Raw genomic sequence first — 21,885 nt, forward strand, 5'->3', positions numbered from 1 at the left:
TGAATAACTACACAGGAACAAATGAGTAATGCATTATTAACACTCTAGTAACTACTATTAACTAACAAGAAACTCTGATGAATGAATTAGTAAGTAATAACACTCAGTTGAATGTGGTCGTTCACTATTAGCTAATCAGGATTAGTATTCTAAAGTGAGAAACATGATAACTCTCTAGTAACTACTGAAGTCATTGTAAACTTTTGAGGTTTTTGTAAAGTATTGGATAGTAATAACTCAAGAGTTACTACATCATTCCAAAGAAACTACTAATTATTTGGATCAGTATTCTAAAGTGAAGATCATGGTAACCCACCAGTAATTACTCAAGTGTTACCAAATACATCAGAAGGAATTACTGTACAAAACTACAAAACTGTACAAAAACCTCAAAAGTTTACAATGACTTCATAAGAATCTAAAATCAAGCCTAAGCATTTTTCCTCTGAAACTTGTTCGATAACCTCTTCTTTAATTCTAATGTTCAAAGATTCTGTTACAGGGCATTTGTTTATTGAAAAACACATACCTTTGCTTTTTTAGTATTTAAGGTTAAACAAGAGGCATCCGGACACCAAGTGGACACTTTTTCACATGTTTCTTGTTAACTTTTCTTCAACCTCCACACAATTCTTACCAGATGCATAAATAACTGTCATCAGCATACATTTGAAGACTCGCATCAAGACATATTTCTGGAAGGTCATTAATATAAATTAAAAAAAAGAATAGGACCCAAGAGGAATCCCTGTTTTAATCTTATGGGGTACTGACTTAATAATGACAACACTTTTTTCATAGTTTAAAAAAAAATTATGAATCACACCATAACAGAGAACATTTTGATATATTATACATTGACATTTTTGACATTAAAATATTATGATTTACAGTATCAAATGCCTTTTTTAAAATCCAGGAATACTGCACCAACAATAAGACCTTTATCAAGTGACCCCTTAATATTTTCCAATAACAAGCAAGTAGTTGTGTCTAAAACCAAATTTTGAAGGGTATTTAATCATATTATCTGAATTCCTGGATTTAAAACAAGGCTTTACCAATGCATTTATACAACTATCAGGAAACTGCACATTTTTATAGAAACATTAATAAGATGAGTAAGGAGCTTAACTAAAATATTCACACTGAAATACTTTTTAAAAAAATGTCAGTATCAAGATTTTTATAATATATATATATATATGTGTGTGTGTGTGTGTGTGTGTGTGTGTGTGTGTTTAATTAATTATTAATTCTTATGATTACTGATTGATCAACATCCTGTATTTCAAATAAATTAACACCGATCCTCTATATTCTCAGATGCATCTTCATTTTACTACATTTAATGAATTTATCTACAACACTTCCAATGTTAAACATAAGTTTATCACAACATTCATTCACTTGTGTCATGAACTGCTCGAAAGAATCGTTAGCAAACTATGGTCATAAGTCCCATTGAACTCTATTAGTAATGACTGAACTTGCGACCATTGTTCGCTTTGGGAAACGCACCCCAGGTTGAGGATCCTAATGTAGAAGTTTTTTTGTACAGGTTAACCCAAAGATGTCCTAATCCAAACAGACAAAAGGTCAAGAGCACACGGTAAACAGTGCAAACAATGACAGAGTCCAGGGAAGAGGCAAACAGAAAAAAACGAACAACAAGCAGAGAATCGAAAACCAGGAGAATGCTCAGAATTGCAGAGCTGCATTTACAAGACTTTGCTAAGTATGACTGAATCAACCTTGTATCACATGAAATACGTTCTGAGGAAACTATTTTGCAAATCACAATTACGTTACATGCCAACATATAAGCAGTGCTATTACGTTGGTCCTTAACCTAATAAAGCCAATTTATTGCAGTGCTATTACGTTTGTCCTGAACATAATACATCCAAAGCAGGTTTCTTTTCACACGTAGCAGCTAATGCTGTTCATTTTGTTTTAATTATTTACTCCCTTTTTTCTGATCGGGCTACAAAATATTATTTATGCCAGGGGGAGTCAAATGGCGGCACCCAGATAATTTTTATCTGGCCCTCCAACTGGTTTTTGATGTTTAAAACCGCTCGCAATCTGATATCAAAGTCCCCGCAAAGGTTTAGCGTTTTCAGCGGTGAGTTTAACAACGCACGTGATCATTCAGCGGTTAGTTTAGCGCAGCGGTGAATTTAACAACACTCAACTGCAGGTAAAACGGCATTCAGAGGTGAGTTTGACCAAAGCAACCCTCAACTGCAGGCAAAACGACATTAAAAGGTGAGTTTAACATGCTCTTAGACGCTTGCAAGTAAGCAGTTTTAGCGTTTTCTTGTCATAGGATAACGTATCGGAGGTTTGATTAAAAACTGTTGAGTCAGGACAATAAGTTGTGTTTAGAAACTTTAGATTTGTAAGGTGGCCATTTCTTATGACGATAAATGTTAGAAGTAATTATAAAAATATAGCTTTCTGCACCAAATGTGCAGCTTACGTTATTGAATTCAAGTTTAAGTAGCCTATTAGGCTAACGTTACATTAGCTCACAACTATTATCCAACATTATAAATGTATTTATTTATTTATTTATTTATTTATTTAAAGTTCTGCTGTGGCTTTGTTTGGGAATTTTTTTATATTAAAATAAATGGGGTAAATTCCCTATACTTGCATTTATTAACATATACATATATACATACATATATATATATATATACATATATACATATATATATATATATATATATATATATATATATATATATATATATATATATATATATAAATTCCCTATACTTGCATTTATTAACTGTTTGTCAAATTTTAGTTAGAAATTGTAGTTAACAATATTAACTTGTTTTTTCACTGTATAAAACGAATATCACATTCAATTTAGCCCATTCTGGCAACACAGATTAAGAGAATACTGATGTGAAATGTTCAATTCTGTTTTTTTTCCTCTTTTCTTCTTTAGGTCCCTCAAATTTGGCAGCTTCAAAGCACCACAGACACACACAAAGGCACTTTTAAAAGCCACGCCCATCTTGTTACTCTGTACTCATCAGTCAGTCTCTCTCTCTCTCTCTCTCTCTCTCTCTCTTTAAAATATTTTCAAAACTCCGACAAGAATTGATGTCATGGCAACGCGTAGTAATGCAGTTGTGGAAACACGTGCATTTCCCCCTTGACGTACGTGTAGCAAATAGCATTGAATTTTAGGCTACCTACTTGCATTTTCATTCAACAGCTTGGATGTAAACCCAAAACTGTATTAGACAATATGGAGAAAAACTGTTAATTCCCTGTTTGTAAAGTGATAATAAAGAATATGTTTCATTTCATGTTAGATGTGAGATTTTGAATAGGCTATTCTTTTAGATCTATTAATGGGACCTATATGCAACGTTTGATTACGTTCTGCAACTTTAGTATATAAGTGCATCCAAATATATAATGTATTGGTTTAGCCTAAAAATATGATTAGGCCTATTATTCATCATGGGACGACATGACTACAGTCAAACCTGTATATTTCATGATACAATTTATGACATTTTTCATACATTTTTGATCAGCTAAAATACAGTATTTAGGACGTGAATTTGCGGAGCACACATGCATCCCTGATCCAACCTTTACTGTCATTGGATCCAACTAACGTGTGTGTCAATGAGTTATTATTGTGTGCGCACTTACTCTTCTTCGTTTGTTGATTACAATAGTCCAGACAGCCCTCCGACAAACAGCGCCCCGTGCTGTGTCTGCAACCACTGCGCACTTTTGTCACTACTAGAATGTTGTGCAGATACAGATTGTCCGAAATAAATACATGACTAAAGTAAACCCATTTAAAAACTGTATTATATTACTCAAAATCTAGACTGCAATTTAAAGAAATAGAGAAACATTATGTAATGTGTTTGACCAATTACATCATTGAAAAACCCAGGTGATTTGATTCTACAAATAAATTAAAAAGTACACATAATAATGCTTCCAAATCTGACCTTTTGTTAGACATTTAGATTTGACTTAAGTCAAACATTGTCCAATAGAGCATAATACAGTATACAGGCCTTTGTTCTTTTGATACTTATATTATGACCTCAACACTTATGCACAAAGATATATTTATTAATGGCTATACAGAGTAAATGTCCAGTAAAATGAACCATATTACGCTCATTAAAAAATGGAAAATGAACAAATGAATGATATTCTTTTTTATTTGCACTGATTAAAATTACAATGACAAACTCCAAACTGGTGCTAACTCCAACATCTCAAAGGCAGGACAAAGGCTCCCAACTGTTCTTCCATTTGGTCCCACTGTTTCAAAAGAGAGTAAGAAATCATATGAGAAAATGCAGCAACTGTTTTAATCTTGTCTTATTCACTATCCTATTTCCTATCCACTGCATATTCAATGCAATTTTCACAGCTGATATAAACTATTTCAGTGCTGCTAAATCTGCACAGTGCCATCTGTGTATAAAAGCCATAAAATCCAATAGCACTGTGTATACAATTTTGAATTCAGTGCATTCTTACCACAGTAATTTGTACATATTCATATTTCTTTAGCATTATATAGATGTATTCTGCTACTTTTGTTTTATTATTCTACTACAAAGATTTGTATCAACCGAGAAAGAAAACATAACCAAGTATTGCACTATAAAAGTACAACCAGATTTCTGAAAAAGTTGACAGTATTGAAAATGCAAAAAAAAAAAAAAATTCTGTTCACTCTGTACTATACTGAAAACACATTATTAACAAATAACGTCTTTGAGTATTTCATTTATTTTAGAAAATATACACTAAATTTAAATCTGATGACTGCAACACAGTCAAAATATTTGCGACTGTTTACCACTGTTTTATGTAACATCACCTTTTTTTTTTTAAATAACATTTAATAAGCTTTTGGGAAGTAAAGATGCCAGTTGGTTCAGTTTAGCAAGAACACTTTTGCCCATTCTATTATACATGTCCTCTGGTGAGTTTTTAATCCAAGCAGACTGTGGTTTGTCATTGTCCTGCTGGAAAATGCAAGGACTAGTGTGCTAGCAAAATTACTGTGAAACCAAAAAATTTATGTATAATGTCAAATGTATAAAATGTACTAAAACACAAATGTTAGTCCGGACTTTTAGGTGTGAAACTGCCCTGAGACGTTTTCACTACTCCAGAGCCCAGCGGGAGTGTGCTTCACTATCTTATGCCAAAGTTTGCAACCAATTATATTTTTACTAATACTGTGAGACCGTAATACCGTGATCTTTTTTCTAAAAGTTATCATACTGTGAACATCTCAAACCGTTACACCCCTACTTCTTTTTATTTAACCAGGTGAGCTTTTAAAGAGCACATTCTCAATAGAAATGGCGACCTGGCCAAGATAAAGCAAAAGGTGCAGGATGACAAAGAAGTTACACATGAAATTACACAAAATTACACATTAATTGCACGGAGGGATAGAAAAAGAAAGAAATACAGATAAGATACAGGATGAGAGGGCAACACAGTAAAGGTGTAGGTATATGTACATTATTGCAGCACAATCAAACAGAGAGGTAGAAGAAGTGGGTGAATAAAGTGACAAGGCAACTACCTTAGTAGTAAATTAACACTGGGCGTAATTGTCCAAGTCAAATGTAGCGCAAATGGCATATACAATGAACAGGCAGAAGCTCTAATAGACTCCTTAGGAAATAAAAAAAAAAAAGTACTGACTGCTGAGTATTGTTAATCACAACTTTTGTCAACCAGGAGCTAGTAGGAAAGTACCTGAGCATTAGGAGAAGGTTGCAGAGTTTATGGTTAGTGATCTAGTACATTATTTATCCTTACTCAGTCTTCATCGGATGAATCAATGTCATCATGGAGGTAAGGAAATTCCTCACAAACTGCTTCTCCATCTTCCTCATCAATTGAGAGAACACTTGGATCCACCACAATCTGCCTGTGATAAAGTGAACACAGGTTAAATGAAATGATAAATATCTTGCATCCTCACTTTCTCAGTCCTGTTGAGCTCATAAAATGACACCATCATTTTAGTAACTAAATATTTTACTTTGTAACTTTCACACAATGCAATATCAAAAGTATGTCTACAAAGAAAGATTAAGCTATTTTACAAGGTACAGTACAAGACAGGGACCGAACATGAGCACCCACCTATATTTTGACTTCACCTCACTCATTTGATGTTGTAGGTCACTCAATCTTGCCAACATAATGCAGCACAGTCCCTCGTATGCCTCCACAGACATGTTAGTAGGACAGACTTAAAACGTTTTAAGATTGGTTAGGGGCAAATGTATCCTACTGCAGCTTTTTACAGACACATACAATGTCCATATTTCTGTCCTGATGATCTTTGCTAGGTTAATGTATCAGCATTAATACCAGTCATTAGCTCATTCATTGAATATGGCTACATATATCTTAAGTAATTTTATGCATATATTGCATGTATATGCATGTATTTTTTTTTAGACCAAATGGCATGAAAAAGAAAGACCTGTTAGTGTTTACTCCACAAACCTGTCAAATTATACAGTATCTCAGAGACAGTAATGAATACTTACTCCCTTCTTTCAAGTCACCTCTGACCAACTTTATATCATCACCTAATGTCTTGGAGACACCAGCCAGGAACTGCCAGTGTTGTTTCATCTCTTTAATGAGAATAGTCTTTTCTTCTTTTAAACGAGACAACAGCATTATCTTGTCAAACACAATCTTCTTTTGTCTCAAGGGCACAGTGGATTCTGTAAAGATAAATACTGGTAATAGCAAAAAAGACAAAAAGATTGACCGACAGTGAAAGGCCTTGCAATGTGATATAAAACTACATACCGTATTTTCCAGACTATAAGTCGCACCGGAGTATAAGTCGCACTTATATTTCAAGGCCCTTTAAATAAACACTTTACTGGTCACCAAAGGCATGGTTATAATTTTATGCTTGTCTACTTACAACTTAGATGTTTAAATATGTTCATTGATATTTACAAATAGTTAAAATGAGTGTTTCCCCGAGTGCCAATATAGAATAGACCAGCCAGACAAGTAAAAAAACTGTGACTAATAGTCCGTAAAATACGGTAATAGTGGTAAACAGATGCACTACAAGTCATTTGTCCCAAGCCATTTAGCATTTTAAATGCTTATATCACAAAAGTGATGCATCACTCTAAAAAGCATTTGAAGTTATTTTGTGAAGTTGTTTAATTATCTTTAGGTTGCTATGTAATTGTTTGTGGTTGTGTTGAACTAGTTCTGTTACAAACTTTGTCAGCACATTTGAATTTAAAAAAAACTAGGATCACTATATTCTCAATAATAAAAAAAGCAAATAAAACGATTTATTTAAAAAAAAACTATCGTCTACCATGCCCCTCACACTGGGAATGATTTACAGAGAGAACTCAAGATTGATGCTTTGGTTCCTTTAGGGCATTTTAAATCCATGCCACATTAGAGGATAAACTCTCGCCAAAATTTAACCTATAATGTTTTTTTTTTTTAAATGTATTCGAGTCAACCGTTTCATTAATAGCATAATTAGGATTGTGGCGAGTGGGGCGGGCCGAGGGACGTGGGAACAAGGAGTGAGGCCGGCGGAATGATTGGGAAATCAGTGACACCTGCGCCCCACCGCCGGTCTCGAGTCCAACGTAGGAGATGGAAGGATATAAAACTGGAGCGACGACCGTGAAGGACGAGAGAGGACCAGGCCTGGGATTTTATTTGTGTTTTGCTTTTTATTTGTGCGCATCAGTCGTCCGTGAGGGGATGGTGCGCTGTTTTGTTTATTTTGGAATTATTAAAATGACATTTGATTGTCCGCCGGTTCCCGCCTCCTTCGTCCCGATGATTGTGAAGGTTTTATTATTACAAGGATGTAAAAGCCACGTTTAAAATTTATTGTAGTCTCATTGGGTCTCATTCATGAAACACGAGCAGAACGAATTTGTGTAAATCGTGTGTAAAGAGGTTCTGGCGTAAATTTTCGGATTCATTAAAATGTTCGTATTTTCCAAATGTTAGTTGGTACAAAAGAAATCTACACCTGCTCCCAGCCACGCGTAAATAGTGCGTTTACATCCGAACGTTTTGCTCATTAATAAGCTGCATTTTAATTCACCTTAATCGGTAAATATGTACACAGCATTTAAAAAAAAATATTATATATAGTAATTACATATATTTTTTCTTTTTACTTTTATACCAGTAATAGCATCTGCAAACGGAACACAAGTCCGCAAGTCTTTTTTATATATATATGCTCATATATAGTTGTCAGTCGGATTTACAGCAGGTGAATTCATCAGTTTCTCCCGAAATATATGCAAGTAAGTGGCTGGTGAACTGGAAGAATAATAGAGTAAACTTTATAGTTACTTAGGCCTATTATGTGTGTCTGATATGAATAGATGTTGGCAAATTATATTTGAATTCACTGTTATTGCTGCTTCCACTGATGTCTGACATCAGTGTGTATTTTATAAACTCTAAATGTATTGTTTTAATGGTGCTTATGTGTATTTAAATGTATGAAACCTTAAAAGAAACATTATGTGGCTGAAAATACTGCATAGTTGTGATATATGACAAGAGCTGCGCACGTCCATCTCGCAGCCAAAGCGCGAAAGCACAGTTTGAATCTGGCATTTATGTGACGTCGCTGAACGTTCGAAATCCATATGAGGGACCGTACGCCCAGGGGCACTGAAATAAAAATCCCATATGTGGGACCGTACCGCTCAAAGGGTTAATATGTCTTTTAATACAGGCATTACAGATGCATGGGGAGGAAGGAAGATTTATGTGCTGCTTTCAAAAATAGGGCCCTACAAAATCTTCTTTTCTGACATACATAAAACTTCTCCTGGTGAGGAGCTCGAGAGTGAGGTACACAACCAAACATTTTTTATTTTTTACTTTGTTGTTATGCACAATAAACACAACATGTATGCACTTTCATGTAAACCTCGTTGTCAGCAGGTCATCAATGCATTCATGCACCTTGAGATCAAGAAATGTAATGCTCGGTCAGCAGAGCGCGCCTTTTATATTGACAGTTATGAAATGGCCAGCGTCTGGAAAGGCCATTCAACAAAGCGGAAGGTTGGTCTATTCAGTGTCATTAATATAAGGCTGCAAAAGCTTTGAATTCTAAAAAAAATCTCTTGTATTTTCAGATTGACTTGTCAGTGTACCACTATGTAATTGGTATCATAAACGACCACTGTCACTGGACAGTTATGGTATAGGATGCAACTTGCTTTGTTTTTTAAATAAACTAAACCAAAACGGTACACTAGTGTGCATAACTATGTTTCTGTCACAGACACACCAGGCTCTGCACCCAGCCAATCACGTCGCACTCCTTCACCAGAATACTGATCACACGCACCTGACATCCATCACCAGCACAATCAGCAGCACTACAAAAGACACTCACAGTCACTCAGTCATTGTCCGGTCTCGTTAACGCATACTTACCTGAATGCTTACCTTACGGACTCCTTACCTGTCTCCAGTGTGTCTCCTAGATCCTCCATGTTCTCCAGTCCTCCGTGAGAGTCTTTGTGTAAACTCGGATTCTGGTGTGAAGATCAAGTCAAGTATTACTGTCTTGTTTTCTGCTCTGTCTGGAAACCGCATTCTGAAATACTCACCCGCTACTGCTCTGGTTGTCTAATAAATACCATAACCTTTACCTGTGTCTCCGACCTCCTGTGTACTGTAACAGAAGACTGGACCACACCACTGAGCAACCACGATGAGCACTCCCGATCCATTTCAGGACTTGGTAACAGCACTTCGTCGCACTCTCAACAGTACACTAGCACCACCAGCGAGCACTTCCGCATTCCACGTCAACGCTTCTTCTCCCACCGTTATCGCCAGTCCCATGGCCAAACCAGCGCCCTTCTCTGGCTCGGCGGAGGATTGCAACGGATTCATCCTGCAATGCTCGCTGGTTTTGGAGATGCAACCGCACCTGTACCCTGACGACAAGGCTAAAGTGGCTTTCATCATCCAACAACTGGACGGTAAAGCACTCCGCTGGGCAGAACCATTATGGACTCAGAACAGTCCTGTCGTACAATCACTTCCAAAGTTTATTAATCACTTCAAAAAATTATTCAGAAAACCTTCATGGGATTCTTCCTTGGGTGAAAGTCTGTGCAGTTTGAAGCAAGGCGTTTTATCTGTTTCTGATTATGCTTTACAGTTTAGAACGCAAGCGGCAGCAAGTGGGTGGAACGAACAAGCCCTTATCTCCAGGTATCATCAGGGTTTGGACCCCCGGTTGCGGTTGCATCTCGCTGCATTGGGCTCGAGAAGTTCATCCAACTGTCAATCAGATGCGCCACTCGTATGCAGCTGTGCATCGAGGACCAAAACCAGCAGTCATCTCCATCTTTCCTCCGCCAGCCTGAATCCGTCAGTTGCCCAGAACCAGCCAGCATGGAGATGCAAATAGACAAATCACGTCTTCCTCCCACTGAGCGACAGAGGAGGCTGACTCAGGGTCTTTGTTTATATTGTGGTCATCCTGGGCATTTCAGAGCTGAAAGCCCCACTCGTCCAGTGCGATCTATGGTGAGTGTCATACTACCTATGTTAAATCATCAAAATCCACTCACTATTATCGCAAACCTTACTGCTGCTGACATTTTCCTTCCAGTCAATGCCTTCATCGACTCTGGGTCAGCTGGAAATTTCATCTCTGGAGCCCTCTGGAGCCAGCTCAGCCTCAAGACCATCCAGTCACTGAAAGTTTACCAAATCCATGCAGTAACTGGCCGTCCCCTCTGCCAGGTGCGTCACATGGTGGGTCCTCTACGGTTGAAGATTGGCGTTCTGCATAAAGAGGAAATTCATTTGCTGGTTCTGGAGGATTCAACATCTGATGTGATTCTGGGGCGCCCATGGTTGGAGCAGCATGACCCGAACATCTCCTGGCGGACAGGAGACGTCCTGAAGTGGGGTAATAACTGTTTCTTTGGATGTTTTCCATAAAATTTCCAAGTTCCAAGTCAAGTTCCAAGTCAAGTTCCTCGTCGAATTCCTAGTCCTGTCCTGAAGACTCCTTGATCTAAGAAGTTCCAAGTTTCGTGTCACATCCATTGAAAGTCCAGTAGAAAAAAGATCTGTTGATATACCTGACTGTTACTCCCACTTCAGTGACGTTTTCTGTCCAACAAAGGCTTCCAAGCTGCCTCCCCATTGGCCATGGGACTGCGCCATCGACCTCAAAGAGCCAGTGCCCAGGGGAAAAATATATTCCCTGTCCATCCCGGAGGAGAAGGCCATGGAGGAATACATCACTGAGGTGCTCTCACAAGGTTACATCCTCCCGTCTACTTCCCCTGCTGCTTCCAGCTTTTTCTTCGTTGCCAAGAAGGACGGAGGCTTGCGGCCTTGCATTGATTACCGGGCCCTTAACAAGATTACAGTCAAGTTCAGATACCCCCTTCCTCTCGTCCCATCAGCGCTGGAACACCTTCGCGGCGCCACTGTGTTCACCAAGCTGGACCTCCGCAGCGCTTACAACCTCATCCGGATACGTGAGGGGGACGAATGGAAGACAGCCTTTGTGATACCTTACTGGACACTACGAGTACTGCGTCATGCCGTATGGACTTGTCAAGGCCCCCTCTGTATTCCAGGATTTTATGCATGAGGTGCTCCGGGAGTTCCTGCATAAGTCAGTGATCGTCTACATCGATGATATCCTCATATATTCCCGGAGCCTGGCCGACCATCGCCGTCACGTTGCGGAGGTCCTCCAACGCACAACCAACATAAGTTCTGTGAAGACAACGTCTTAACGTCTTTCAAAGCTTCAATATCTATAATACCGGAGGACGGGGATCACGGCCTCATCACTGCCTCCTGGAAGACTTGCCCTTAAGAAACTTAAGATTGTTTCCCTCCTCTTTATTTTCCCACCAACTTTCGCCCACAAGTTTTAAACCAATCCCACGAATCTGCGACTCACGCAACAATTTAATTATGTTAGCCATTTCAAATGTTCCGGTTAAGAACCGCTAAATAGAATGAAAAATAGTGGCCACCAGGGGGCAAACAATTTCGGTTTTGTGGCACATTTCTGTACTAACAATACAATATAATCCCTCAAGATGGTGCCGCGCATGGCAGCCACAGTGCTTAGCTCTTCAGTGTTTGTTCTGTTTTTGTTAGTTTTTCCTGTTTTCTGTTTTTCAAACACCATCAGTTTTACCAGGTATGAACTGCTGAACATTCGGCAGTACACACCACAAAATCTTTTACCGGATTTCGATTATTCAGACATTTTGTTGAATGTTGTAGTCGGCGGAGCAGCAGCGCTGTTTAGACGCTTCAGGACGCGCAGACCGGGGTAGCGCGCCGGCGCCCTCGTGAAGCTCAGACAGCGCGGATTAAGAACGCCGCTGCCTAGCATCCATCTGGCGAATCTGTGCTCTCTGCCCAACAAAACGGACAAACTCCTTCTGCTCTCCCGGACAAATAAGGATTTTTTGAACTCGGCTGCTCTGTGCTTCACGGAAACCTGGCTGAACGACGCCATTCCGGACAGCGTGTTAAGTCTGCCGGGCTTTCAGCTTTTTAGATCAGATCGCGATGCAGAATCAACGGGGAAATCGCGCGGTGGCGGGATGTGCTTCTACATCAACGAAAGGTGGTGTTCAGATGTAACTGTGTTAAAGAAGATGTGCTTTCCCGATCTTGAAACACTCTTCATTAACTGCAAACAGTTCTATTCGCTATGGGAGTTTTGCTCGTTCATTCTGGTGAGCGTCTACTTTCCTCCGCAAGCACACGTGAGCTCGGCTTTACAGTTACTCGCTGATATGATCACAGAGAGCGAGCAACAGCACCCAGACTCTGTTTTAATTATTCTCGGGGACTTTAATAAAGCAATTCTCTCACGTGAACTGCCCAAATACAGACAGCATGTTACTTGTCCCACCAGAGACAGTAATATACTCGACCATTGTTACACAGCAATAAAGGATGCATATCACTCTGTCCCACGGGCAGCTTTGGGGCTCTCTGACCACTGTCTAGTTTATCTCATACCGACCTACAGGCAGAAACTGAAATCAGCTAAACCTGTAGCAAAGACTGTAAAGAGATGGACCACTGAAACAGAGCGGGCTTTACAAGCCTGTTTCGAATGGACTGATTGGAGTGTTTTTGAAGCTGCTGCCACCGATCTGGACGAACTCACAGAGACTGTAACTTCATATATCAGTTTCTGTGAGGATTTGTGCATTCCTACAAAGACTCATTTATCTTACAACAATGACAAACCCTGGTTCACTGGAAAACTCAGCCAGCTCCGTCAGGCCAAAGAAGATGCTCGCAGAAAAGGGGACAGACTCTTGTACAAACAGGCCAAATACACACTGGAAAAGGAGATAAGAGTGGCAAAGAGGAATCATTCTGATAAACTTCAGAATCAGTTCTCTTCTAATGACATGGCTTCAGTGTGGAAAGGTCTGAAAATCATCACCAACTACAAGACACCATCCCCCAGCTCTGTGGCGAATCAATGACTGGCAGACGATCTGAATGGGTTTTAATGATGTTTTATTAACAAAATTCGGGAGGAGCAACGCTCAAATAATCTGACTAATCATCACGTCATCTTGGCCAGCTGTCAGCAATCAGTAATCAACATATCTACCCAATCAGCACGAGTAAAAGCATATATATAAGACACGGTCGACTCACCCATATTCCTCGACAGTTTGACAGCATCTGACCCGCTCTAAGTTCCCAAGTTCGAAATTAATCTCTTTGTGTCCGATGAAGAATCTTTCGTCCTCTAGGAATCTTTGCCACAATCCTCTGGCCTTACTAGGAGCAATTACATCGCCGCCGATCCCACAGAGTTATCTCGGGGGGTGTCAGCCAAAACAAACGGGTCCCCACATGCCAAGACGCCGAGGCCTACTCTCGTCACTGCGGTCGAAACATCCGCGATCTCCTTCCGTGTATTTCCTAGTCCTGCCCATTCTATCATTCCTGCCATAAAGAAATGGTCAACAAGGCAGTCGAGCACCAAGCTCGATTCTCGGGCAATGCCACCTCTTCCCGCGAAGGAACGGGCCTTGTTCCAGCATCAGGCCGCCGCAGCAGGCCTTCAGCAAGCCAGAGCCGCGCCGCAGCGCAGATTCAGTCCCAGCCAACTCGGACTTTCCTCCCCATCGGCTCAACCCCGTAAAAGCACAGTTAAAATCCTTCTCGTTTTCCGTCCCTGAATTTAATTTCCACATTATGCCATCTGTATCAATGCTGATCGGGGGAATTCACGTTTTAAACTGTTTCTGTAAAGTTTGCCGTTCTAATTAACGTGCCGCTTTTTGGTTTAAACACTCAAACAGCTGTTATATGCTCATAGCCTATGACGTTCAGATTGCATGCACGGTCGCATAGATTCATTGAAACTCAGAACTTATTGTCATCGCTGTCCTGCGATTCATCAACAATCGCTTAGAAACTTAGTCATAATATGTATTTCTGTTTTGAAGTATAACCACAGCTTCACTATTGGAGACGCAGAGACTGGTAGGACAAATTCTTTTCAAATCGTTATTTTGATGCATTTAAATAAATCTTACCGTTCTCTTTTCGTCTGTATCTGTTTTATAACGAGCAGAAATCTGTAAGTAACATAATAAACCATAGACAGATAACAATGAATAAACTATTACATTGCAGTTTGGAAAAGTATGGAATTTGAGTAATTTCCAGGTCTGGATGGAAAATATAATAAATAAACAATATTATACAAGCAGCATAATCATGGTAAAAATTTTAGTGATTGTTGAAAACAATTGAATAAATTCAAGGTGCACATTTTTATTATGCAAAGCTCTGTCTTTTACAAATGAGTCTCTTTTGAGATCTTTACTAAATGAAGATGCTTGTGACTCAAACCAGCAACATTTAAAAGAACAAGGATCATCTAAATCATATTGTACTTTGTTTGATGTTAAATGATCAAACGGCAATGACAGTACAAACAGTACTGTCATTTACAGTATCAAACCATTGTGTCAGAGGTGAATATATGCAGGTTTAAAGGATTTCAGGCTGCTTCTGAGAAATAAGAAGATGTACAAAGTTTAATAATCTATCTCTCGGCCCTGCACTGTTTCGCTGAGCTCAGGTTTCCAATCGCCCCGGATAAAACGATGGGTCCAGCCATGTCCATTGAATTTCTGGGCTTTAACTCGAATACAGTTATTTTCCAGGCATAAGGAATCAATAGGACATTTATGTTCGCTTCCACCTTCCTAAACAGTCCAAACTGTTCTAAACAGGAATTACTATCTTCGCTCAGCTACTTAACCCTCAGGGGTCTGAGGATTTTTGGGGCCCTGGAGAAGTTTTGACATGCCCTGACATTTGTGCTTTTTTCAGTTGTTCATAAACATATTAATGACAAAAGTGTCATTACACTGTATTCAGCACAAACTAGGCTACAATAATATGTGAGGAACATGTATGTACATGTTTGTGTTTTTGAAGGAATAACGTTTATGCGTGGTTATTGAAAAAACAAAAAACTTAAGTCACTGAAATAAAGCCAAAAAAAATATATTAAAACTGTGTTCACAAGAATTCTGGGTATTGGAGGTTGTAGGCTAGAGTTTTTGCTTCAGAATGAAGTAAAAATTATCCTTCCTACTCCTTCATATAAAACAATAGAGATTTAAATTTCCTAAGACACTTTTTGTCAAGAAACACAATATGCATGGAGGCGTGAATAATCATGAATAATGGGTGATTCTCACCTGAGAAGACAAAAGAATTGCATAATAATGACCTGAAATGACTTGCATATTAATGAGGCCTTTCAGTCAGGTAGGCTGTGAAAAAACCCTCTGTGATCATGCTGATAACAGGATTAAAGTCCACTCAGGACAAAAAAAAACATGATTTTTGTGATCTCATGCATGCACGTATTATTGCACATGATATGAAGAAAATTTTGTATAGGCCTATGTTAAATTACAGTACCAGTCAAAAGATTGAACACATTGCCATTATAATGTTTTTAAAAGAAGTCTCAAGTCTCTAACCAAATAATGGTTTTCTATTTTAATATACTTTAATATAATATAATGTATTTCTGTGATGCAAAGCGTCTGAACATTCCTACCTCTAGGGCATTTCATATAGGCTACTATATTTGTTATATTATAGAGCCTAAATGTTAATGTGCAGTTGACAAACTATACATCATTAAAAAGATCTAAGACTCAAGCTTCACATTTTGACTCTTAAAATCTTATATTGACCATAATTTCTTAATATGCTTAAAAGCATGCACATTTGGAGAAATATTGATGGATTCTCATATGTTTATATCAATTTTCTATACAGAGGAGTAATATTTATTATTCTATATTTATTGTCATCATTATGAGCGCTGGATGCTGTGTGTTTTAATTCATACTTGCAGCCGGAGGGCGCTCTGCCCCTTTTGTCCACAAATGCCTCAGTAAAAGAAGAGGCATATCATGTGACAATCAAGGAACTAACAGAGGCAAGAGATCGCTAAATATGGCTATTCAAAACACTTTTCAAGACAATAAATACACGATTGAGATGATGAATGCATGTATTAACTGAATTTGCGTCTGAATAGCGCTCGCTCCTTGGGCGTGGCCGCATTAGCGGATAATGAGCTGAATCACAGACTTCTGACATGGCTCTCTTTTCATACAGATTACATAAACACAGAAGGTTTGTTTTCGATTTGACTTACATGTTTTAAAACCTGACATATTAATGCTTTTTTAGACATAAGTGTAATTTTTCTGTGATTAGTATTCACTAAGTTACAGTTCATTTTCTGAGAACTATCAGATTGGACTTCGTTCAGAGGGAGACGAGAGATCACGCATCATGTTAGTTTTCTTTATTTTACAAAAAGCACAACATTTTGTTTTTACTCTGAGTGTACACAAATGAAAGAAGATATTCCACAGATTAAAATGGTGTATAGCTCTTAATTGTATGTGCAACATTGACGGAGTATTTTGAGTCTCTTTCACACTGATAAGAAAAAAAACACGGTGGTATTGCCGGCGATACCCTCAGACCTCAGAGTGTTAAACTTCATGATGCGAGTAATTCCATAAGGCCACTCTTTCATCTTACATCCTCACTCTTGTATCTTCAATTCATGTGCTAGAAACAAGCATCAGGCCACAGCAGCAGCAAGCCTGGGTCATGCCCCAGATCCTCCTCCCTCAGCTTAGCCACACACCGTGGCTTTCACCGGCGCCGCACACCATCCAACAATGCCTGCCCCTCTTGGTGAATGCCTTCCCTCCTAACGTGAGGATGCCTCTACTAACAGAGCAAGCTCAGCCGTCTCAACCATTTCATCCCACAATCTCTCACCCTACCTCTCTTTTGTCTTTGGTCTACAGTGTCAACTACGGACCTTAGCGTGAGGCTGCCTCCGCTATCGCCACAGGCCTAGACGTCCTATTTTCCCCAGCTTCCCTCTTTTTCTAACCACCCTGTTCCTTCCCAGGCTCCAGCGGCCAACCCGAGCAAGAGGCTGCCTCTGCTAACGGTGCAGGCCCGGACACCTCAATTTCCCTTTCTCAGTTTCCCTCTTTTCTAACCTCCTCATCCCTCCCCTGGCTCCAGGGGCCGACCCGAGCGTGAGGCTGCCTCCGCTAACGGCCTCGGTCCCGGCCTTTCTTCCTCCTTGCACTTTCCCATAAGCAGAACGCTGTTCATCCTGTCTACTACAACACTGATGCCCATCCCACCAAATGCTACAGCCTTGCAGTGATGTGCCTCGGCTCCCGCAGGAGCTCAGTTCCTCTGGCTATTCTCTCCACTGCCGCAGCAGTGTCGTCACCTCGGCTCCCGCAGGAGCTCAGTTCTTCTGGCTATTTCCTCCACTGCCGCAGCAGTGATGTCGCCTCGGCTCCCGCAGGAGCACAGTTCTGGCTAATTCCTCCACTGCCGCAGCAGTGATGTCGCCTCGGCTCCCGCAGGAGCTCAGTTCTTCTGGCTATTTCCTCCACTGCCGCAGCAGTGATGTCGCCTCGGCTCCCGCAGGAGCTCAGTTCTTCTGGCTATTTCCTCCACTGCCGCAGCAGTGATGTCGCCTCGGCTCCCGCAGGACCACAGTTCTGGCTAATTCCTCCACTGCCACAGCAGTGATGTCGCCTCGGCTCCCGCAGGAGCTCAGTTCTTCTGGCTATTTCCTCCACTGCCGCAGCAGTGATGTCGCCTCGGCTCCGCAGGACCACAGTTCTGGCTAATTCCTCCACTGCCGCAGCAGTGATGTCGCCTCGGCTCCCGCAGGAGCTCAGCGCTGTCCAATGTCTTCATCCATATGACGATAACTCTACCGGTCCTTTACTAACCCTCCTAGCAGCACATTCAGCCTAAGCAAGGCAATTTTGGGGGTCATCAGTAATGTTTCGGCTGCTGTCCTGCATTGGTTTGCAATTTTTGGGGGGAGTAATCTGGGTTCGGGCCAAAATACCGAGCTCGGAGCCCTCTCCTCGGACAGCACGCCAAATACGCATACTACGCATACATTTTTCTATCTGATTATTTGTAAGTGTGAACTCGTGAAATGATGTTTTATAGAGATGTTCCGATACCCCTTTTCCATTCCCGATGCCGATGCCGATACCTGAGCTCAGGGTATCGGCCAATACCGAGTACCGATCCGATACCTGGGTGTGTATCTGTATATATATATACTACTAGCCCTGTATGAATTGATAGAATTATTTATGGTGTGCTTCAGACTTATCCCTTAATAAAACAAGAACAAAAACATACAGTGAACTAGAGTATTTTTATTATCTGACATACATTTGTCAGTTATATTATTTATTTATTTTAAGTGAAAAAGAACTTCAAATGCAGCCACAAATCTAACACTGTAAACTGAAAAAGGTATATTAGTTTTACAATATAACTATAAAAACAGTGCAACAAATAAATCTAGGAATATAATTAGGCTATATAAGAAAATAATCTCTTTAAAACTTGAAGTCCAGAAACAATTTTGTTAAATAAAAATCTCACGTTTTCAACGACTGACAGCAGCTGGTCATCCAGAACAATAAACCCGACAATTTTGTCGGTTATCTTTATTTGTCTTTTGAAAACTTTTCTCTTTGTTTGAATGAAGCTGGCACGCCTCATCCTTCTCCATCTTAAGCGCGTCAAACGCCCGAATCTCTCAATTCGCACCGTGTCATTTACGCAAATCGCGCCGCAGGGAGTCAATTCGCGTCTTTGCATTGACTTAACATGTAAATCACTCGCGCTTATCGCTTCATTCGCGTCTGGTGTGAACGCAGCATTAGCCTTTATGTAACCATCGTGTTGCGCGGGGTGACGCGTCTTCAAATGCTTTATTAAGTTATTTGTGTTAAAGTTGCCAATACTTGTGCCACTCGAAATTGCAGCATTGCATATGAGACATGTCGCCGTTTTACTGGTCTGAAATACTGCCAAACAGCAGACATACTGCTAGCGCGTTTTCACTTCTCCGCTGCTCTAAACAGTGGTTGCTTGTGGCAACACAGCACAACTTCCTGTGTTTGCATTCTGAGCCGCGAAGAAGAATTGATTTTGCGATTTGCTGCGTTAAGCAAAGATAGCGGGCACAACTAGGTATTGTTTAAGAAAATGGTATCGGATCGGTACGTGAGTTTAAATACTCGCCGATACCGATGCCAGAAATTTTTGTGGTATCGGTGGTATTTCCGATACTAGTATCGGAATCGGAACAACCCTAATGTTTTATTAACAAAATTCGGGAGGAGCAACGTTCAAATAATCTGACTAATCATCATGTCATCTTGGCCAGCTGTCAGCAATCAGTAATCAACATATCTACCCAATCAGCATGAGTAAAAGCATATATATAAGACACGGTCGACTCACCCATATTCCTCGACAGTTTGACAGCATCCCTCCACCACCCCATCTCCTCACTCCTGCACTGGTTACTTTCCAGAATACTAACCAGAATGGGGGGAGTAATCTGGGTTCGGGCCAAAATACAGAGCTCGGAGCCCTCTCCTCGGACAGCACGCCAAATACGCATACTACGCATACATTTTTTCTATCTGATTATTTGTAAGTGTGAACTCGTGAATTGCAGGTTTGAAAAAACACCATTCACACCTCCAAGAACCCCCCTCTCCCCCACACCTGCAATTCAGTTCAGTGAAGATGATGTGCGCCAGGTCCTCAGAAAGAACAAGAGAAGAAAGGCACCATGCCCAGACAGCGTTTCACCAGCCTGTCTGAAAACCTGCGCTGACCAGCTGGCCCCCATCTTCACACAGATCTTCAACAGATCACTGAAGCTGTGTAAAGTCCCCTCATGCTTCAAACGCTCCACCATCATCCCCGTCCCAAAGAAACCCAAAATTACTGGACTAAATGACTACAGACCTGTGGCTCTAACGTCTGTGGCTATGAAGTCATTTGAAAGACTGGTTCTGGCTTATCTGAAGGACATCACTGGACCCTTACTGGACCCCCTGCAGTTTGCTTACCGAGCAAACAGGTCTGTGGATGATGCAGTCAATATGGGACTGCATTATGTTCTCCAGCATCTGGACAGACCAGGGTCTTATGTAAGGATCCTGTTTGTGGACTTCAGCTCTGCTTTTAACACCATCATCCCATCACTCCTCCAGCCCAAACTAACTCAGCTTCCTGACAGACCGGCAGCAGCTAGTGAGGCTGGGAAAATTCTCATCCAGCACTCACACCGTCAGCACCGGTGCCCCTCAGGGCTGTGTCCTCTCCCCACTGCTCTTCTCCCTGTACACCAACAACTGCACCTCTAAAGTCCCTGTCAAGCTCCTGAAGTTTGCGGATGACACCACACTGATTGGCCTCATCCAGGACGGTGACGAGTCTGCTTACAGACTGGAGGTTGAACAGCTGGCTGTCTGGTGCAGTCTTAACAACCTGGAGCTCAACACGCTCAAGACAGTGGAGATGATCGTGGACTTCAGGAGAAAACCCCCTGCTCTTCCCCCACTCACCATCATGAACAGCACTGTGACTGCAGTGGAGTCATTCAGGTTCCTGGGCACCACCATCTCCCAGGACCTGAAGTGGGACAACCACATCGAGTCCATTGTGAAAAAGACCCAGCAGAGGTTGTACTTCCTTCGCCAGCTGAGGAAGTTCAACCTACCACAGGAGCTGCTGAAACAGTTCTACTCTGCCATCATCGAATCCATCCTCTGCACTTCAATTACCGTCTGGTTCAGCTCAGCTACCAAATCTGACCTCAGAAGACTACAGAGGGTAGTCCGGTCTGCTGAGCGAATCATTGGCACAACCCTCCCCACTCTCCAAGAACTGTACTTATCCAGAGTGAGAAAAAGGGCAAAGAAGATCACTCTGGACCCCTCACATCCAGCACAATCCCTCTTTGAACTGTTGCCATCTGGTCGACGCTACAAAGCTCTGAACACCAGAACGACCAGACACAGGAACAGTTTCTTCCCTCAAGCAATCCATCTCATGAACACTTGACAAACCGGAACACACAACACTATTACACATTATTACGTAAACACTTATTTAAATTTCAATTTGCACACATAACTGTACATACAATTGTCTATAATATATATTGTTTTTTGCTTTTTTTTGCACTTTGTCTATCTTGTAAATTTGTATTATTATTTTATTCTTTTTATTATGTGTCTTGTCTTGTCGCTGTCACTCTGTTGCACTGTGGAGCTTCTGTCACTAAAACAAATTCCTAGTATGTGTAAGCAACATACCTGGCAATAAAGCTCTTTCTGATTCTGATTTCTGATT

The 21,885-nt window shown here is 40.6% G+C and overlaps 1 long non-coding RNA gene across 1 annotated transcript; it reads right to left on the reverse strand.

The window, feature by feature from the left end:
* Window positions 1–4,199: 4,199 nt before the first annotated feature.
* LOC125243305 lies at window positions 4,200–8,391 on the reverse strand. The gene is made up of 3 exons (XR_007179011.1): window positions 6,178–8,391; window positions 5,848–5,959; window positions 4,200–4,320 (listed from the first exon to the last, which is right to left on the reverse strand). It is a non-coding gene; the product is annotated as an uncharacterized LOC125243305 (long non-coding RNA).
* Window positions 8,392–21,885: the final 13,494 nt, after the last annotated feature.

Source organism: Megalobrama amblycephala, linkage group LG13 (assembly GCF_018812025.1).
Source record: "Megalobrama amblycephala isolate DHTTF-2021 linkage group LG13, ASM1881202v1, whole genome shotgun sequence".
Lineage (NCBI taxonomy): Eukaryota > Metazoa > Chordata > Actinopteri > Cypriniformes > Xenocyprididae > Megalobrama > Megalobrama amblycephala.